This window comes from Danio rerio, chromosome 4 (assembly GCF_052040795.2).
Source record: "Danio rerio strain M-AB ecotype USA chromosome 4, GRCz13ab, whole genome shotgun sequence".
In the NCBI taxonomy this organism is placed as follows: Eukaryota; Metazoa; Chordata; class Actinopteri; order Cypriniformes; family Danionidae; genus Danio; species Danio rerio.
The window spans coordinates 2,610,949-2,630,199 of NC_141024.2; the positions used below are offsets into that span (position 1 = coordinate 2,610,949).

General features: G+C 39.6%; 1 protein-coding gene and 1 long non-coding RNA gene across 2 annotated transcripts in view; one reads left to right on the forward strand and one right to left on the reverse strand.

Moving 5' to 3' along the window:
* Nucleotides 1-18,235, reverse strand: part of krr1 (KRR1 small subunit processome component homolog) — a 43,272-nt gene extending 25,037 nt beyond the window's left edge. Inside the window, exons 1-2 of the mRNA XM_087247556.2 lie at nt 16,700-18,235; nt 5,559-5,629 (exon numbers count right to left, since the gene is read on the reverse strand). The gene's annotated coding sequence lies outside the window, so the exon portion shown is untranslated. The remainder of the gene's footprint in view (nt 1-5,558; nt 5,630-16,699) is intronic.
* On the forward strand, nt 636-11,998 carry LOC148679894 (uncharacterized). Its single transcript, XR_015942165.1, has 3 exons — nt 636-1,061; nt 8,697-9,762; nt 10,031-11,998. It is a non-coding gene; the product is annotated as an uncharacterized LOC148679894 (long non-coding RNA).
* Nucleotides 18,236-19,251: the final 1,016 nt, after the last annotated feature.

Below are 19,251 nucleotides of genomic sequence, written 5' to 3' on the forward strand. Positions count from 1 at the left end.
AAGTTGAACATTCATTCGTTCATTTTCATCCGCTTTTCCGGGGCCGGATCACGGGGGCAGCAGTCTTAGGAGAGAACCCCAGACTTCCCTCTCCCCAGACACTTCTTCCAGCTCCTCCAGGGGGATCCCGAGGCGTTCCCAGGCCAGCCGAGAGACATAGAGCGTACTCTCACTATGTACAGTTGCCTTGAACCGGGCCAAAGCACGCTTGCCCCCCTCCCGTCTCCCCTGACGGCCTGCACTCACATTACATTCGGGCCTGGGCACGCTTACGTCATCGATAATGCGCTGTTCAGAAGCGCAGCTTGCTCAGCAGAGTGAAGATTGCTAAGTTATATCATCATTTAAGTCATTTGATATTATGCATTGACACGCAGTCAGATATTTTGCCTAGCAGATCAGCCACATTCGACGCTCATAAACAGTCATAAAGTCCTCGTGCTGCAGGAATTAGGAGGTTTCCTGCGGGTGCGGAGCTGTCCTGCAGTGAGAGGTTTGCGTCTTTAATAATCCACAACAGTTTGCGTTCACTGAACAGTAAGAATGATTAATAAATCATATCAATCGGTCCCTTAAGAGTCACATCTCGCTTTCAGTTTTGGGCTTTGGCGCGTTTTGCACTCACACACAAGCGTATCGTGCCAAAGCCCAAGTGAACCGCGATTCAGTGAACTCACACTTCTCAAACAATCCGGGAAACGGGCCTGGGCACGGTTCGGATAGCATAGTGTAAGTAGGCCATAGTCCCTCCAGCGTGTCCTGGGTCTTCCTCGAGGCCTCCTCCTGGTGGGACATGCCTGGAACTCCTCCCTAGGTAGGCGTCCAGGAGGCATCCAAAACAGATGCCAGAGCCACCTCAGCTGACTTCTCTTGATGTGGAGGAGCAGCAGCTCTACTCATGTTGAACATTATTAAATGTAATTGGTTTGTTTGAATTTAGATCATATAAATAGTTTGCAACCACTTACGTTAAAAGTTTTAGTGCATATACCAACGTGTATCATCAATGAAATAAACAATACATTGGGATTGCTAAAAAATGTAAGGTAACTGTATAAATGGTACTTCAAGAGTTTACACTTAGCTGCGTATTTGGCATGCTGTCCTGGGAGAGAACCCTGAGCTCGTAATATCCTCGAGCCCGGGGTTCCCTCCTGTTAGAAGGGCAAGAGGGGAGTTCAAACTCAGGTAGGTCTCGAGAACTCCCCTGCTTGTGGCCATGTGAGAAGTGTAAACTTAGGTTGTCTTGGATGATAATTTGGTTTAGACGATAGGCTATAGTGTATGTTTTTGGACGGTGGGAGGAAACCGGGGAACGCGAACACGGGGAGAACATGGAAACTCCACACAGAAACGCCAACTGGCCCGATAGGAGGTTAGACCAGCAGTGTTCTTGCTGTGAGGCAACAGTGCAAGCCACTGGGCCACCGTGTCGCCCTACCGGAAAAAAGGGTGGAAAGTAGGGGTGGAAACTTTAAGACGAGGATAACTGGAGTGAAAAGCTCTGGTTATTTATAATGCTTCCGTAATCATCTAATAGGGCAGATTACGGGAGAGGGGTCTGGATGCAGACCTGGTGCAGTGCAATCTGGGCTGCATCCAATGCTTTTTAATGGGCTCACCTAACCCTACCCGTCACAGTGACCTCACTAACTCCATTTGAGTGCATTGTGTCTGACATTGCATCGCTGAGTGATGCAATCTCAGCTTGCATCATAAAGGCTGCATCCAGAAACTATTGGATTACGGAGCTAATGAGGTGCCAGCCGTGCTGATCATAGGCACATGATCCTCGGGAAATTAGTTTATAAATAAACCGCACATCATTTAACTTCAATATAACATGGTTCAAAAACACTCCAGTATTTCGTAGGACCGCAGAAGGTCAGAAAAAGAAATACAATAGATATCCAAATGTATAAATAATTATGGTGATGAGCAGATGATATGTAATTATTTTAACACACATTTAGTCCCCACAACGCGGATTTAACATTCACTCCTCTACACTGTTTTCAGTGTGAGTGATCTTCATGGTTACCAGCAGCACATGCTCATATTTAATGAGAAATTCTCTGAAAACTCTGAACGGAGAGGAGAGCTCCTCTAAAACTCACAGTGTGGATGGCATCAGCGCTTCAGAAGCACTTCAGAGTGAAACGCACAGCGACAGGACACAAATTAAACTCTCCATCTGCAATTAGACACACACTTAACCATGAGTTCAGACCAATTAAGTCATTAAGCCACTCGCTGCTGTCATGAAGAGCCTTAATGACTGTGAACTTCCTCTGTTCCCACCGGGCCATTAATACTGGCTATTTACTTTCAACACACACACACACACACACACACACTCTAACATATGCACATACACACTCACAGTAACAAAAACAGTGACACACACTAACATATACACACATTCTAACATATGCACGTACGCAATCACAAAACCAGCGACACACTAACATACACACACATGCACATACACTCACAGTCACAAACACAGTGACAAGCACACACTAAGACACACCGTGTGTTTTTGTGAGTGTTTGTGAATGTGTGACGTGTATGTTTGCATGCTCGTACACTCTCTCACACACACATACGCAGCACATGCATGCATGATGCATGCACAAACATGTAGAAACACACATTCACCTAAACACACAACACACTCATACAAACACACAGATACATGTACACAGGAACACACATTCACATAAACACACACATGAATTAACAACACACACACAGCACATACATAAAGCACACACAAACATGCACACACAGAAACACACATTCACATAAACACACAAGTAACGGCACACACACAATCACACAACCAAGAGTGACACCAGTGACCGCACACCGGGTGTGAGCAACATGACTAACTAGAGCGCTCCCTTCATAGCGCATTAGTGTAAATATGCAGTAGATTTTCCACATCAAACATGCTGCATTCATCAGCCGCGTCTCCACTTCTGCTCATTTATGAGTCCAACATCAGATGAAGAGATGAAAGTAAAACACGAATGTGACGATCAGAGAAACGAGATCAGCGTGACCTCCAAACATGACACACTGTTTACTGGCAGATTCACACATTGCACTGTATATTTATGTGCATGTATAGAGAAAGAGAGAGAGAAATAAGAGAGAGATTAATCTAACATGATCAAACGCTGCTGGAAAGATGAAGGTGGCTCATTTTTTTTAAACTCCACTCCAGAGGAACTAGACTCACCACATTTAGATCAACCTGTAAATACTGTCAATTATCTACATATGGATGGATTAGATGTGAGATAGATAGTCAGATAGATAGATAGATAAGATAGATAGATAGATAGATAGATAGATAGATAGATAGATAGATAGATAGATAGATAGATAGATAGATAGATAGATAGATAGATAGATAGATAGATAGATAGATAGATAGATAGATAGATAGATAGATGCATGGGTTGATAGATAGACATAAATAGATGGATGGATGGACAGGCAGGTAGATTAATGGATGGATGGATGGATGGATGGATGGATGTACGGATGGATGGATGGATGGATGGGTGGATGAATGGATGGGTGGATGGATGGGCAGGCAGGCAGATTGATGGATGGATGGATGGATGGATGGATGGATGGGTGGATGGGCAGGCAGGCGGATTAATGGATGGATAGACCAATGGATGGATGGACAGACAGGCAGGCGGACTAATGGATGGATGGATGGATAGATTGATGGATAGATGGATGGATGGGTAGAGAAAATAGACATGGATGGGTAGAAAAATACACAGACAGATGGATGGATGGATTGATGAACGGGCAGGCGGATTAATGGATGGATGGATGGATAGATGGACGGACAAATGGACGGACAGATAGACAGACAGACAGACAGACAGACAGACAGACAGACAGACAGACAGACAGACAGACAGACAGACAGACAGATAGATAGATAGATAGATAGATAGATAGATAGATAGATAGATAGATAGATAGATAGATAGATAGATAGATAGATAGATAGATAGATAGATAGATAGATAGATAGACAGACAGACAGACGGCCGGAGAGATGGATGGATTGACGAAGCAGTAGACATATACATACATTAAATATGCCTATAAATCTTGATGTTTTGTAATATTGTTCTGCAGTTTGATGTTACACTGTGATGTTTGGATATTATTTGGTGGTTTAGTTTGAGAATTATCCTGTGTGTCAGCAACGGGCAGAAAACACATCTGGAGATTATAAACAAACATGATCTGTTCCTCTGCAGGACACAGAACTGTCTTTCTCACTGTATTCTGCCCTTCCCTGCAGCTCTCTCTCAGTGTGTGTGTGTGGGCCTGCATGCATGCGTGCATGTGTGTGTGAGTGAGTGTGTCTGCAGGTTTGACTTACAGCTCTGTCTCACTGCATAAGTTCACACTGCAGAATCACTGGAGGAGCTGTCGCTTCAAGATCAACACAAATATCCTTTCTGCAACCTTCAGATCTAAAACCCTCCGTCTCATTCAGACTTTCATCTGTTTCAAGGATATTTGTGTGAAGTGTGGGGCCTTAACACAGACTTAGACAAAAGTGTGAACAATATCTGAGAGGAACAGGTCATGTGTGTACATGGAAAAGGTTCAGCAAACGGGAGCAAAAACAAATGCGTTGCACTTATATTTCTGTGTGTGTGTGTGTGTGTGTGTGTGTGTGTGTGTGTGTGTGTGTGTGTGTGTCTATACGAATGCGTTAGTGGCAGCCGCTGGTTCCCACCGGTCTCAGGTCTCGGTGTGTAATATAAACCTGTGAAGTCAGGACACAACATGTGGATTGTCCTCCATAGAGAAAGCGAATGAGCTTACTAATTGTGTTGTGCTCGCATTTGAGTCTCTTTGAGATGCGCAGAGACTCTGTCTTTGTCTTGAGCACAGATGCAGTATAGATCCAGTGAAACTGATACAGATAAACCTGAAAAAATAAGAAAGGTGGAGGAAATCCACCCTACAGCTTCTCCTTTCAGCGCTTTAGGCTTAATGGAAAGCAATTTGCCAGCCAGGCTCATTGTGGATACGTACTCAGGTATACATTTCTGGGGAGAGCGAAATATGTAACCAGAGGTACGCTTTCTTGCAGTTTTTGACTTTGCAAATTTCTCTTGTAATTTACAGTTCTTCCCGTGTAAATCCACCAGAGGAATTGGCTTGTGAATATTAAGAAATGACAAGTGAAGAATGAAAACTAGGCCAAAACATATGTGTTTTAAAAAAAACAGAGAGAAATGAACAGGCCGACACACACACACAGCACCAGTATCAGTGTTGGCACAGCGGGCAGCGCCAGAGTGCCAGTCTTACACATGGCATGAAATGAGGTAGCAGCTTCACACCGTTCTGTGTGTGTTTCTGTGGCAACACACACACACACACACACGGATGAGAAAACACTGGAAAAGATGTCATGCTGGATCAGCAGAGGAAAACCGTCAGAGCCATGAATGATTGAAGACGGCTGTAATCCTCAGCACCAGCGCTCCACTTTCACTGACCTTGTTCTGTCGCACGCACATTTATTTTGAAGATCCATCACTGATCTCCTCCCGTCCACGGATGACACCAACTAGGATTTAATCAACAGACACATAAAACGCATTGATGCACTACATACAACGTGTTCAGATCATTATTTCAATCACAAACTCTACAGGAATCAATAAAGACTGGAGTTTGCATTAGGAAAAATGCCTGTTATTATTATATGCATCAGAGCTTGAGCACTTTTAAATTCTTTCAGCGTAATGAAAAATAGCAGCTATTATAAGATGAAATTTGTAAATTAAGCATTCAAAGAACGTGTCATGTAAATCTTACAAGTCAATTATTTATAACTCTTGCTGAATAAGTAAAGTAAGTAAAGTTTATTTATAAAGCACATTTACTTCAGCACTTTGGTCTGTGCCAAACTGAACAAAACCATAGCACACACTCTAAAACAGTAAAAATAACAATAAAAGTAATAATAAGAATAAAAGTATTACTGCAACAACCACAATAAAGATTTATTTAAGAAAAGCCTGGGAACGCAATAGACTAAAAACGTGTCGTAAGTCTAGACTTAAAAATAGAGAGAGAAGAAGCTCTCGTAATGTCCGGTGGCAGCTGGCTTCACAAACGTGGAGCAGCGACTGTAAAGGCTCTATCTCCTTTCAGTTTAAGTCGTGACCGAGGCAGTAAAATTTTATTTGACGACCTAAGAGGCCGAGGAGTTGACTGCAAGTTAATAAGTTCTGATATACAAGAAGGTGCTTGCCCATTCAGCGCTTTAAAAACAATAATAACATTTAAGAAATGACTTGTTAGGATGTAACACAGTATATTCTCATCTAACAAGGAAATCATTCCTACATTCATCATTCATTCATTCATTTTCCTTTGGCTTAGTCTCTATTTCAGAGGTAGCCACAGCGGAATGAACCGCCAACTATTCTGGTGTATGTTTTACACAGTGGATGCCATTTACACACACACTCGTACACTACGGCCAATTTAGTTCATCAGTTCACCTAAACTGCATGTGTTTGAACTGTGGGAGAAACTGCAGCACCTTGAGGAAACCCACACAGAAATGCCAACTGGCCCAGCCGGGACTGGAACCTGCAACCTTCTTACTGTGAGGCGACAGTGCTAACCACTGTGCCACTGCAAATAAAAAGTATAATATTAAAAAAAAAAAAAAAAAAAAGATTCATTAGGATGTAATACAGGAATCCTATTTAAACAGAAATTGAGCAAAAATTATACAGGGGGGCTGATAATTCTGACTTCAGCTGTGGATGTGAGTGTTCGCAGACCTCAGGCTCTCTGCTGATCTGCTGTTGTTTGTTTGTCTCTTTATCGCAGATGTCAGGCTCTGCTAGTGTTTGTTTTAACCTCATGATGTTCAGCAGCTTTTGCTGACATTAAATTGTGTGATTATTGATATTAAATGCTGATAAATTGTGCAAACTCTTCAGTCCAGCATCATCTGTGATGGGATCTCCCATTGGGTTCAAAGGGGGTTTCGGTGGAATCTTTTTGTTTGTCATTCATATATATATATATATATATATATATATATATATATATATATTTTTTTTTTTTTTTTTTTTTTTTGGCTTAGTCCCTTTATTAATCCGGGGTGGCCACATCGGATTGAACCGCCAACTTATCCAGCATGTGTTTTACACAGCGGGTGCCCTTCCGGCTGCAACCCATCACTGGGAAACACCAATACACACTCATTCACACTCATACACTACAGACAATTTTAGTTACTTAATTCACCTATACCACATGTTTTTGGACTTATGGGGGAAACCCTGACCCAGCCGGGACGTGAACCTTACTGTTAGTTGACAGCACTCCCTATTGTGCCATTGTGCAATTAAAAAATATTGGTCTATACTCTCATTTAGGTCTTTTTTTTGTAACATTAGTGCTTCAAATGAAGTGATTTGCTCTCTGAAATATAACGTTAAAATAAACGTATGAAGTGCTTTTTGTGAAGTTTATTGATAACCAATTTGAGAGGATCACGTGCTTATGGTTGTTCACAGCTGTTCCAACTTTAGCTAATGACTAATTATCCTATCAGACAAACCTTAACTCACTATAAATAACCAGACTTTTCTCATCTCAATATCATCGTCTCGAAGAAACCACCCCACCCAACCCTACTTTCCCTCCTTTCAAAAGGGCGGCACGGTGGCCAGTGATTAGCGCTGTTGCCTCACAGCAAGAATGCCCCTGGTTTAATTCCCTTCCAAACCAGGCGACATTTCTGTGCGGAGTTTTGCTCGTTTTCCCTGTGATCGCATAGGTTTTCCCCGGGTCATCCAGTTTCCTCCCACAGTTCAAAAACAAGCACTCTAAACAATTAATCCAAAATGTTTTAGCCAAGCTGAGTACACCTTCTCAGCATCCATATCTGACACTAAGCTACAATAAGCAGGGGGGGGGGGTCATCGAGATCTACCTGAGCCATACCTGTCAACCCTCCCGTTTTTCCCAGGATTTTCCCGCATTTTACAGTTCTATCCTGCAATCATCCCATAAAGGTATTTTCCCGTATTTCTCCTGTATTTTCAGTCTTTCTCTGAACAGCTGCGCCTCCCTAAACACAACCCATACCGCCGAACCACCAGGGGTCGCCCCTTGCTCTTAAACGCGAGTCTGTTCTGTGCTTTCGCTTTGTTTAGGAATGAAAACACTTATTAATAAATATTAAAAACAGCACGATTCCCTGTCCTATTGATTACAGGTGCCGTCGGCCATCCTATGCAATCCTCAAAACAGTCATATAATGGTGCATGACGGTCAGCTGATGTGCTCCATAGTAATAAACAGATGCTGTTTCCCAAACGGATTCTGTACATGCGATTTGAAGCGGAGAGAATCTCTGGCTTTTGGGTGCGTGTATAAACAGACACACACACATAATTAATAATAATAACATCTAAAGATGTCGTTCCCTTATTATGGTGGGCATCCCTTATTTTCACATGCCAATGTTGACAGGTATGACCTGAGCTCAAACTCCCCTCTCGCCCTACAACGGGAGGGAGCCCAGAGCTGGAGGATCTTATAAGCTCAGGGCTCTCTCCTTGGACAAGATGCCAAACAAGCTTCATTATCAATCATCAGCTCAGTGTGAACTCTTGAAAAAGGAAGGCTCGTGGTGTCCTGCATAAACATCTTTATTTGTTTGTCTCTTTATGGCAGGAGTCAGATATCGCTATCGCCTGCTCTGCCGTCACAATGTTTGATTACCTCTGTTAAAATAAACAGCTGAAGCGGAAAGGTTAAATATATTCAGTGACTCAAATTCAGGGTTAATGATTCGGACAAACAGGCATTTGCGTTCGGCCAAAGCTGTGCTGTGGACACTTTATTTTACTGACCAACCGAGCCCATATAACAGCAGACAAATGCACATTTCCCCACGCCGAGCGACTTCAAGATGCTCACTGCTACCAAACCCACAAATTAAACTACAGTTAGCATTCATAAGTTAGCGCGTCTCGAGTTATGTAGATATTCAGATATGCACATTCATCATCAGTGTGAGACCGGGCCTTTAATGTAATGGACTCATTTGGAGAGGACGAGCGTTTGATATTCAGAGTCTGTTTACAGTCGCTCGGGTGGGAGAACTGCAGAGGAGATGGGTAAATACATTTTACCATTGCTGTGTGCTAAAACACCATGAATTAAACATGCAAGGCTTTCTGGGAGACCAGTGACTTCAGTGAGAGGCCTCATTACTGACTCTGACTCTGAGAGTACACCTTAGCAACCACCGAGACACGAGAGTTGCTATTGTCCATTAAAAAAACTTCTGACAGTAGCCTAGCAACCATTCAGAACACCTTAGCAACCCCTTAACAACAACCAAAACATGTGATGTTATTTACTAGTACAAAAGCTCTTAGCAGCAGCCTAGCAACTACCTAAACACCTTAGCAACCCCCTAACAACAACCAAAACATGAGTGTTGTTATTTAGCAGCAACCTAGCAACCACCTAGGACACCTTAGCAACCCCTTAACAACAAAAACGTGTTGCTATTTACCAGTACAAAAGCTCTTAGCAGCAGCCAAGAAACCACCTAGAACATCTAAGCAACCCCTTAACAACCACCAAAACATGAACGTTGTTATTGACCATTAAAAAAGAACTCCCAACAACAGCCTAGCAACCATCTAGAACACCTTAGCAACCCCCTAACAACAACCAAAACACAAGTGTTGTTATTTACCAGAACAAAACCTCTTTGCAGCAACCTAGCAACGATTTAGACCCCCTTAGCAACCCCTTAACAACCACCAAAACATGTGTTGTTATTTACCAGAACAAAATCTCTTAGCAGCAACCTAGCAACCACCTAGAACACCTTAGTGACCCCTTAACAACAAAAACGTGTTGCTATTTACCAGTACAAAAGCTTTTAGCAGCAGCCAAGAAACCACCTAGAACATCTAAGCAACCCCCTAACAACAACCAAAACACAAGTGTTGTTATTTACCAGAACAAAACCTCTTTGCAGCAACATAGCAATGATTTAGACCCCCTTAGCAACCCCTTAACAACCACCAAAACATGTGTTGTTATTTACCAGAACAAAATCTCTTAGCAGCAGCCTAGCAACCACCTAGAATAGACCCCCTTAGCAATGCCTTATTAACCCCCAAAACAAGAACACTGTTATTGATCATTTAAAAACTCCTATAAGCAGCCTAGCAACAACCTAGAAAACCTTAGCAACCCCCTAACAACAACCAAAACATGAGTGCTGTTATTTACCAGAACAAAATCTCTTAGCAGCAACCTAGCAACCACCTAGAACACCTTAGCAACCCCTTAACAACAAAAACATGTGTTGCTATTTACCAGTACAAAATCTCTTAGCAGCAGCCAAGAAACCACCTAGAACACCTTAGCAACCCCTTAACAACCACCAAAACATGAACGTTGTTATTGACCATTTAAAAAGAACTCCCAATAACAGCCTAGCAACCATCTAGAACACATTAGCAACCCCCTAACAACAACCAAAACATTAGTGTTGTTATTTACCAGAACAAAACCTCTTAGCAGCAACCTAGCAACCAACCAGAATACGTTAGCAACCCCTTATCAACCCCAAAGCATGAATGTTGTTATTGATCATTAAAAAACTCCTATCAGAAGCCTAGCAACAACCTAGAACACCTTAGCAACCCCATAACAACAACCAATACATGAGTGCTTTTATTTACCAGAACAAAATCTTTTAGGAGCAACTTAGCAACAACCCAGAACTCCTTAGCAACCCCTTAACAACAACCAAAATATGAGTGTTGTTATTAAGCAGTACAAAACCTCTTAGCAGCAGCCTGACAACCACCCAGAACATCTTAGCAACCACCTAGGCATGGTTTTATTATTGACTAAACTACTAGCAACAGCCTAGCAAACAACCTATAACACCTTAGCAACCCCTTAACAAGCATCAAAACATATGTGTTGTTATTTAAAAATAAAAACTCCTCATGGCAGCCTAGCAACTACCTAAAACACCTTAGCAACCATCTAAACATGAGGGTTCTTATTGATTTGTACATAAAACTCTTACCAGCAGCCTGACAACTACCCAGAACATCTTAGCATTTTACATCTTATTATTTTCATCAGTCATTTGTAAATCGAAGCTCAAGACTATCCATACAGGTGTAAGAATGCGTAGACATCCAGCCTGCAGTCAGACAAAATTAGCATCTGAACTGATATCAACAAGACTGATGGTGTTTGTACATCCCCTACTAAATGAACTGATGCTTCAGTCGTGGATCTGACTTCATACTGATGATTTGTGGACGTGTGTCCTCATAAAACACTCGCTCTGAGCATCTGAACGCAGACCAGCGTTTTAATCCACGGCTCAGTGCTCAGCGTCCGTCTGTGACAGAGAGACGAAGGTGATTTATGGAGCTGTTTGTTATTCACACTCTGGCCTTTGCTGCTTAATACTGTGCTTAAACAGAATATGTGAAATTAATGAGAGGAGTGGGAGGATGCCACCAAAAACATATTCATATTCAGCTCAGATGTAGCAACAGTGTCATTTAGAGAAAACATTATTATTTAATTTTGATTATGCTTGTTTGCAAATTATTTATTTTGTATTTTACACATTTTATAAACAAACAATAAACATTACCAACAGAAAGTGGGTAGCACAATCGCCTCACAGCAAGAAGGTTGCTGGTTCGAGCCCCGGCAGGGTCAGTTGGCATTTCTGTGTGGGTTTCCTCCGGGTGCTTAGGCAAGCCATTGTACAAAGATGGCTTGTTGTGGAGACAATTAAAAACAAAGATACTTTAAAGGGGCTAATAACATTGACCTTAAAATGGTGTTTAAAAAATTAAAAGCTGCTTTTGTTCTAGCCGAAATAAAACTAATATTTCTACAGAAGAAAAAAAATATTAAAATATAAAAAAATCCTTGCTCTGATAAACATAGTTTGGGAAATATTAATAAAAAAAAAGTTACTGGAGGGCGATTAGTTTTGACTCAGTTTTGACACTTGATCACGGGCCGCAGTTTCTCCAGCGTTTAATAAAACAAAGAGCTGCCGCTAAACCCAGGAGTGTGTGCGTTTCCATGGCAACCGCATGGATTGAGCCTGCTGGAGGAAACTCCAGCAGGAGAACAGACACAGACGGCATGCTATATAGATGTGAGAGACATCTTCTCATTTATGAAGTAGAAAACTTTGTTGCTAGTATGGTTTTAACTCACAAACACCATAATGTCATTCATTCATTCATTCGTATTCATTCATCATTATTCATTCATCCGTCTGTCCGTCCGTCAGTCCATTCATTCATCCACTAATTTATTCATCCATCCAACCATTTATCCACCCATTCATTTATCAATTTATCCATTTATTTATTATTCCATACATCTGTTCATTCATTTATCCATCCAATCATCCATCCATTCATTAATTCATCCATCCATCTATTCAATAACTCATCCATCCATCCATTCATTTATTCATCCATCCATCCATTTATTTAATCATACATTTAACCATCCAATCTTCCTTCCATTCATTTATCCATTCAATCATCCATCCATCCATCCGTTCATTTATCCATACATTCATCTTCATATTCATTTATCAAACCATCCATCTATCGAATTATTTATCAATCCATCCATCTATTCATCCATCGATTCATTTATCAATCCATTCAATCATCCATCCATCCATCCAAAGAATTCATCAATCCAGCCATTCATTTATTCATCCATCAGTTCATTTAGTCATACATTCATCCTTATATTCACTCATCCATCCATCCATCTATTCATTCATTCATCCACCATCCATCTATTCAATTATCCATCCATCAGTTCATTTATAGATACATTCATCCACCCATCCATTCATTCAATTAACCATCCATTCATCGATTCATTTATCAATCCATCCATCCATTCATCAATCCATCCATACATTGATTCATTTATTCATCCAATCATTCAATCATCCATCTATTTATCAATCTATTCAATCATCCATCCATTCATTTATCCATTCAATCATCCATCCATTCATTTATACATTCAATCATCCATCTATCCGTTCATTTATTCATCCATCTATCTATCCATCCATCCATCCATCCATCCATCTATTCATTCTTTCATTCATCCACCCATCCATCAGTTTATGTATCCATTAATTTATCCATGCATTCATCCACCCACCCATCCGTCCGTCCATCCATCCATCCATCCATCCATCAATTTATCCATTCATCAATTTAATCAATTATTCATCCATCATTTATCCATCCATTTATTCATCAAACCATGCATCCATTTATCCATTCACCCATTTATTGTTTGTTTATTCATTAATTCATCCACTAACCCATTCATTCATTCATTCATTTATCCACTAATCTATTCATTCATTCTTTCATTCATCCACTAATTCATTCATTCATTTATTCATTTATCCACTAATCTATTCATTCATTCTTTCATTCATCCACTAATTCATTCATTCATTCATTCATTCATTCATTCATTCATTTATCCACTAATCTATTCATTCATTCTTTCATTTATCCACTAATTCATTCATTCATTCATTCATTCATTCATTCATTCATTCATTCATTTATCCACTAATCTATTCATTCATTCATTCATTCATTCATTCATTCATTCATTCATTCATTTATTTATCATTTGTTTATTTAAATTGCAGCAATATATCTAACAATAAAGACATTTGTAATTTTATAAGTTGTCCATGATTCTAAAGCAATGCTGCTCTTTCTAACTATCCTGAAAAATAAATCACACGTGTCTCGAGGTTTTCCACAAAAAGTAAATAAATAAAAAAGTAAAAAGCACAGATTTCTCGAGCAGCAAATCAGCACTTGGGGGAAATATTAGAAAAAATCCTTTCAAGTTCACAAGTCTACAATAATGGTTTTGTCTTCACCTGCACATCTCCACAAATCAGATTACACCATCACAGAGACAGAGGAGTCTAATGTAATCACGTCAGCTTCTGAATGAATTGGTAAGCGTGTGTACGGTGTGTTTTGCCTGAGATCTGCGGGCTTGCAAACACTGAGCTGTGTGTAAATGCAGACGCAGATGTGTGAGGTGCAGCACAGACACACACAAACACACACACACACACACACATACTGAATACTAATGACAGATTCAGCAGAAAGCTTCTCTCTATGAGCTCCAGAGAGCAGAGGATTCAGCCAAACGTCCTCCAGTCTGAAGATCTCCAGAGAAAACACTGATACGGATGATCTGCAGCTCAGATTTACCTCGCATTATTACTCTCACAGTCAATATACTAACAACTAGAGCTGGGCAAACATTAATCAGGATTACTGCATGCAAAATAAAAGCTTATAGATATGGCTATATAGCTAGGGATGGATGGATGGATGGATGGATGGATGGATGGATGGATGGATGGATGGATGGATGGATGGATGGATGGATGGATGGATGGATGGATGGATGGATGGATGGATGGATGGATGGATGGATGGATGGATGGATGGATGGATGGATGGATGGATGGATGGATGGATGGATGGATGGATGGATGGATGGATGGATGGATGGATGGATGGATGGATGGATGGATGGATGGATGGATAGATAGATAGATAGATAGATAGATAGATAGATAGATAGATAGATAGATAGATAGATATATGGATAGACGGATAGATAGATAGATAGATAGATAGATAGATAGATAGATAGATAGATAGATAGATAGATAGATAGATAGATAGATAGATAGATAGATAGATAGATAGATAGATAGATAGATAGATAGATAGATAGATATAATTAAATATGACACTCTCCAAGGGAGCAAAAATAATTATAAAGAAAAATAACAATTGTTTTGTTTGTGTTGTGCTCAATAGAATAAACAACAGCAGCACAATAAATAGTAAACCGCTCATGACTGTCTTGAGGACTGATTTCTCTTCATTTCCTATACATATATAATAAATTGGAGCAAAAAAAAAAGCAATGGAGTTCAGATGCGAACTCTGATCAAGGGTTTTAGTGCATAATTAATGCTTTGAGGCGCTTCAGAAACATCTCTCCTGCTCCAGAAACACAACTTTTATCATCAGAACGGGCCGGAAAAAAGATCACGTCGCCGTTATGAATTAATCAGATGAAAGTCTTTTATCATTCAGCGCCCGCAGGAGGAAGAGCTCCGAGACACAATTAAAGAGGAGCAGCGAAAAATACAATCATCATCACAAGCAGAAACACAAGAGAATCATTCGGTGTGTCCAGAAACTGAAGCGCAAAGACAAACATCGAACTATATTATCATCCACAGCTAGCTTTTGTTGAAGTGCGAACGAAGCATCTGAACTCTTCAAAGTGACTCACTTGAATTATCTGTGAAGAGATTCAGAATCAAAAGCATTTATAGTCTTGGTGTTATTCTGGAGTCAGATCTGAGTTTCAGTGTCAGAGCAGTAAGTAAATCAGCATACTATCATCTCAAAAACATTGAGGAATCAGATGCTCTGGGAATTAGAGAAGCTTGTTGATGCTTTTATCAGCAGTAGGTTGGATTACTTTAATGGACTCCTCACTGACCTTCACATAAAACAGTCAGACAGTTGCAGCTCATCCAGAATCCAAAAATCAGAGCACATCACACCTGTCCTCAGGTCTTTACACTGGCTCCCGGTTACATTCAGAATAGATTTTAAAGTATCATTACTTGTTTATAAATCCCTTAATGGCCTCAATACATTACAGATATGCTCACCGAATACATGCCAAATAGATCACTCAGATCTTTAGGATCAAGTAAATAAAGAAATCCAGGAGTTCAGTAAAAGCAGGGTGAACCGGCCTTCAGCTACTAACAGTGCAGCTGGAATCAGCTTCCAGAAATGATCAGATGTGCTCCAACATTAGGCACATTCACAAGTGAGACTTATTGAAACAGGACTTACAGATGTGATTCATTATAATTGTAAGCATGTACAGTAATTAATGGAGGAGAATTAATTAAAGGAAGGTCACTGTACAGCACTTGTGCTCCCTGTGGGACGGTGCTGCTGTTCTGTACCTCATTAAATCAGTGTCAAATTCACAATCAGCTTCAGTCAATGCATGAAGCATCTTTGCAAATTAATGTAGGTTAAAATTAATTACATGAATGTCCAATTATAATGTTTCAGGAAAGTAAATAAGTTCCATTAATGATCTATAGTGTAAAAAAAATGATTTTTTAGTTGAATCAAATGAACTTTTCTAGTCATATCAACTTACATCAATCACACTGACTAAAATATCAAGTTCATCTTTGTATAACTTTAAAACAGTTTACTTGAAACCTAATTAACTTATTACAATAGGATAAAGCAACATAAGCACATTTGTTTTCTTGACTTTTTATTTTCTACAGTGTCTTGTACCAACATCTTCAATATATTTTTGATCATTTGCATGAAGAATATATGGCTGGATCTATTTTTTTGTTTTGTTTTTTATATTGTTATCATATGGATTAAGAATATACGACTTATTAAGATAATATTTGAAGTCTATAACAGCATTTACTCACCTTCATGTCCTTCCGAATCCGTATGATTTTCTTTCTCCTATAGAAAACACAAACAGAAATGGTTTTTCAGGATGTTTTTTTTTTCTTCACTTTTTAAAGAACTGCATCATCATCAATTAGCCTAATTAATGATATTATAAGTAACAATTTAGCGTTAAAATTAATAATATCATATACTTGAACAAAGTGCTTTCCCTGTAAACAGAATATATTATCAGCATGTTTTTAAGTCATTAAATTGCTACTATTTTCCGAACATTTATCATTTGTTTCTTGGTTTTCTGAACATGGCATTATTCTGGAAACATCATTGAAATATTACTTTCAAATGTTCTTTTTTGGGGATAATTTTTAAATAGATTTTACACATGGGAGGCCATACAAAATTCCCCAAATGCAATAGAACAAAAACTAAAATATAATCTTCTCTGATTGTTATAAAACTAATCACATTTTCTTAAAATGTTAGACAAACGTCCAGTTAAAATACTTTAAAGGGAACCTATTATGCCCCTTTTTACAAGATATAAAATAGATGTGTCCCTAGTGTGTGTGTGTGTGTAAATAAATATCTCTAAATATAATAAATATAACTCTTTAAAACTACCCCTGTAAGGCTTTAATGATAGTGGCGTTTTGGTGACTGTCGCTTTAAATTCAAATTAGATTGAGCTCTTTTTATAAGAGGGCGGAGCTACAGATGCCAGCACAGTGGCAGATTCAAAACAAGACTAATGTCCTATGCTAATGAGGGAGAAATGGTCACTAGTGGGCGGGGCTTTCCCACTCTGATGACACGTACAAAGGGGGAGTGTCAATCAAAGTGTTTCTGCAGACTGTTTTCATCAAGTGTGATTATAAACAATACAATTAATAATTATTTACCATTAGAAGCTACTTATATTCATACACTGCTGTCACACAGCTGTGTTTAAACCCCTTCTAAAGTGATTTTTGCATAATAGGTGCCCTTTAGGTCTAAATATTGTTGTGCTATAACTTTAGAGACCGGAAAACATTACAGTAAAGTTCTGTAAGCAGCGGCAGCATGTTCATGCTAGTGTTTGGCTTTAGTTTTCCTCAGATACACTGGCAGAGAGTTCACATCACTTCCTTATTTTAGCTCCTGCGCTAATGCAGAGACAGAAAGAGGAAACCAGGACAACTTTACTGCCGCCAGACGCCTCACACACACCTCGAGACAGTAACACTATCTCACACACACACACACACAGCCTGTAGAAAGGCCTTCATCTGATACACTTAGAGAGAAAAGTTTCTTTCATCGCTTTAGCCTGTTAGCACTTCTCTGTGTATGTGTGTGTGTGTGTGTGTGTGTGTGTGTGTGTGTGTTAACTGGTTTAACTATACTTGTAAGAGCTCAGTTGTCCTCACTTTTATTGCGAGACATCAAAACAACCTACTAATGAGGACATTTCACTGATCCTCACTTATATAAAAGCTTATAAATCAGCCAGAACATGTGTTTTATTAGTATCTAATGACTGGCACTTGATTCTGTGAGGGTAGAAACAAGAGCTCTCTCTGTGTAGAGCTGACAGGCTCTCAGAGGAGAAACTCCCTCTGCTGCATCATAGTTTCTGCTGCCATGACAACAGTGGAATCCTGACAGACACTTTCAAAGGCAGATGAGGGTTCTATAATGACATCAAGAGTTCCACCAGCAACTTTCAACATTCATTCAGCAAAACGGCTTCAAGAGAGGTCATTATTATTATTATTATTTGATTAAAATTGTGGAAAAATGTTTGAGGGTTTAAACTAACAGTTAACATGAGGCAAAGCCACCTCCAGCTTTATTGTAAAGCATGTAGTTACAAAAAAATACCAGAAACAGAGCTTTAAATGGGAGCTATTATGCAAAAATCACTTTTATAAAATCACTTTTATTATTTAAACACAGTTGTGTGGCAGCAGTGTGTGAATAAAAGCAGCTTCTAAAGGTTAAAAGGTATTAGTTCTATGTTTTATTAACACACTTGATAGAAACAGTCTGCAGAAACACTTCGATGGACATTCTACCTTTGTACGTGTCATCATAGAGGGAAAACCCCGCCCACTATTGATCATCTCTCTCTCATTAGCATATTATGTTAGTCTTGTTTTTGAATCTGCCACTATGCTGACACATGGGAATGTGTAGCTCCGCCCTCTTTTGAAAAGAGCCCAATCTCATTTGCATCTAAAGCGACAGTCACCAAAACTCTACAATTAGGATCAAAGCCAATAAGGGGCAGTTTCAAAGAGTTATAAACGTTATTAGTGTGATATTTTAAGCTGAAACTTCACACACACACACTTGAGGGACATCAGAGACTTATTTGACATCTTGTAAAAAGCAGCATAATAACTCCCCTTTAAGATGATAAAGGTTGTTGGCATAATCTGTGCGCTAAATCCAAGTCTTAATATGTCAAAAGTCTGAAGTCGTAAGATAACAAAACATTTTTGCTAAACATTTTTAATTATTGCATTTCATTCGATTGCCAAGGCGATATAGACTCATTTTAGAAGCCCAATGACACAAATAC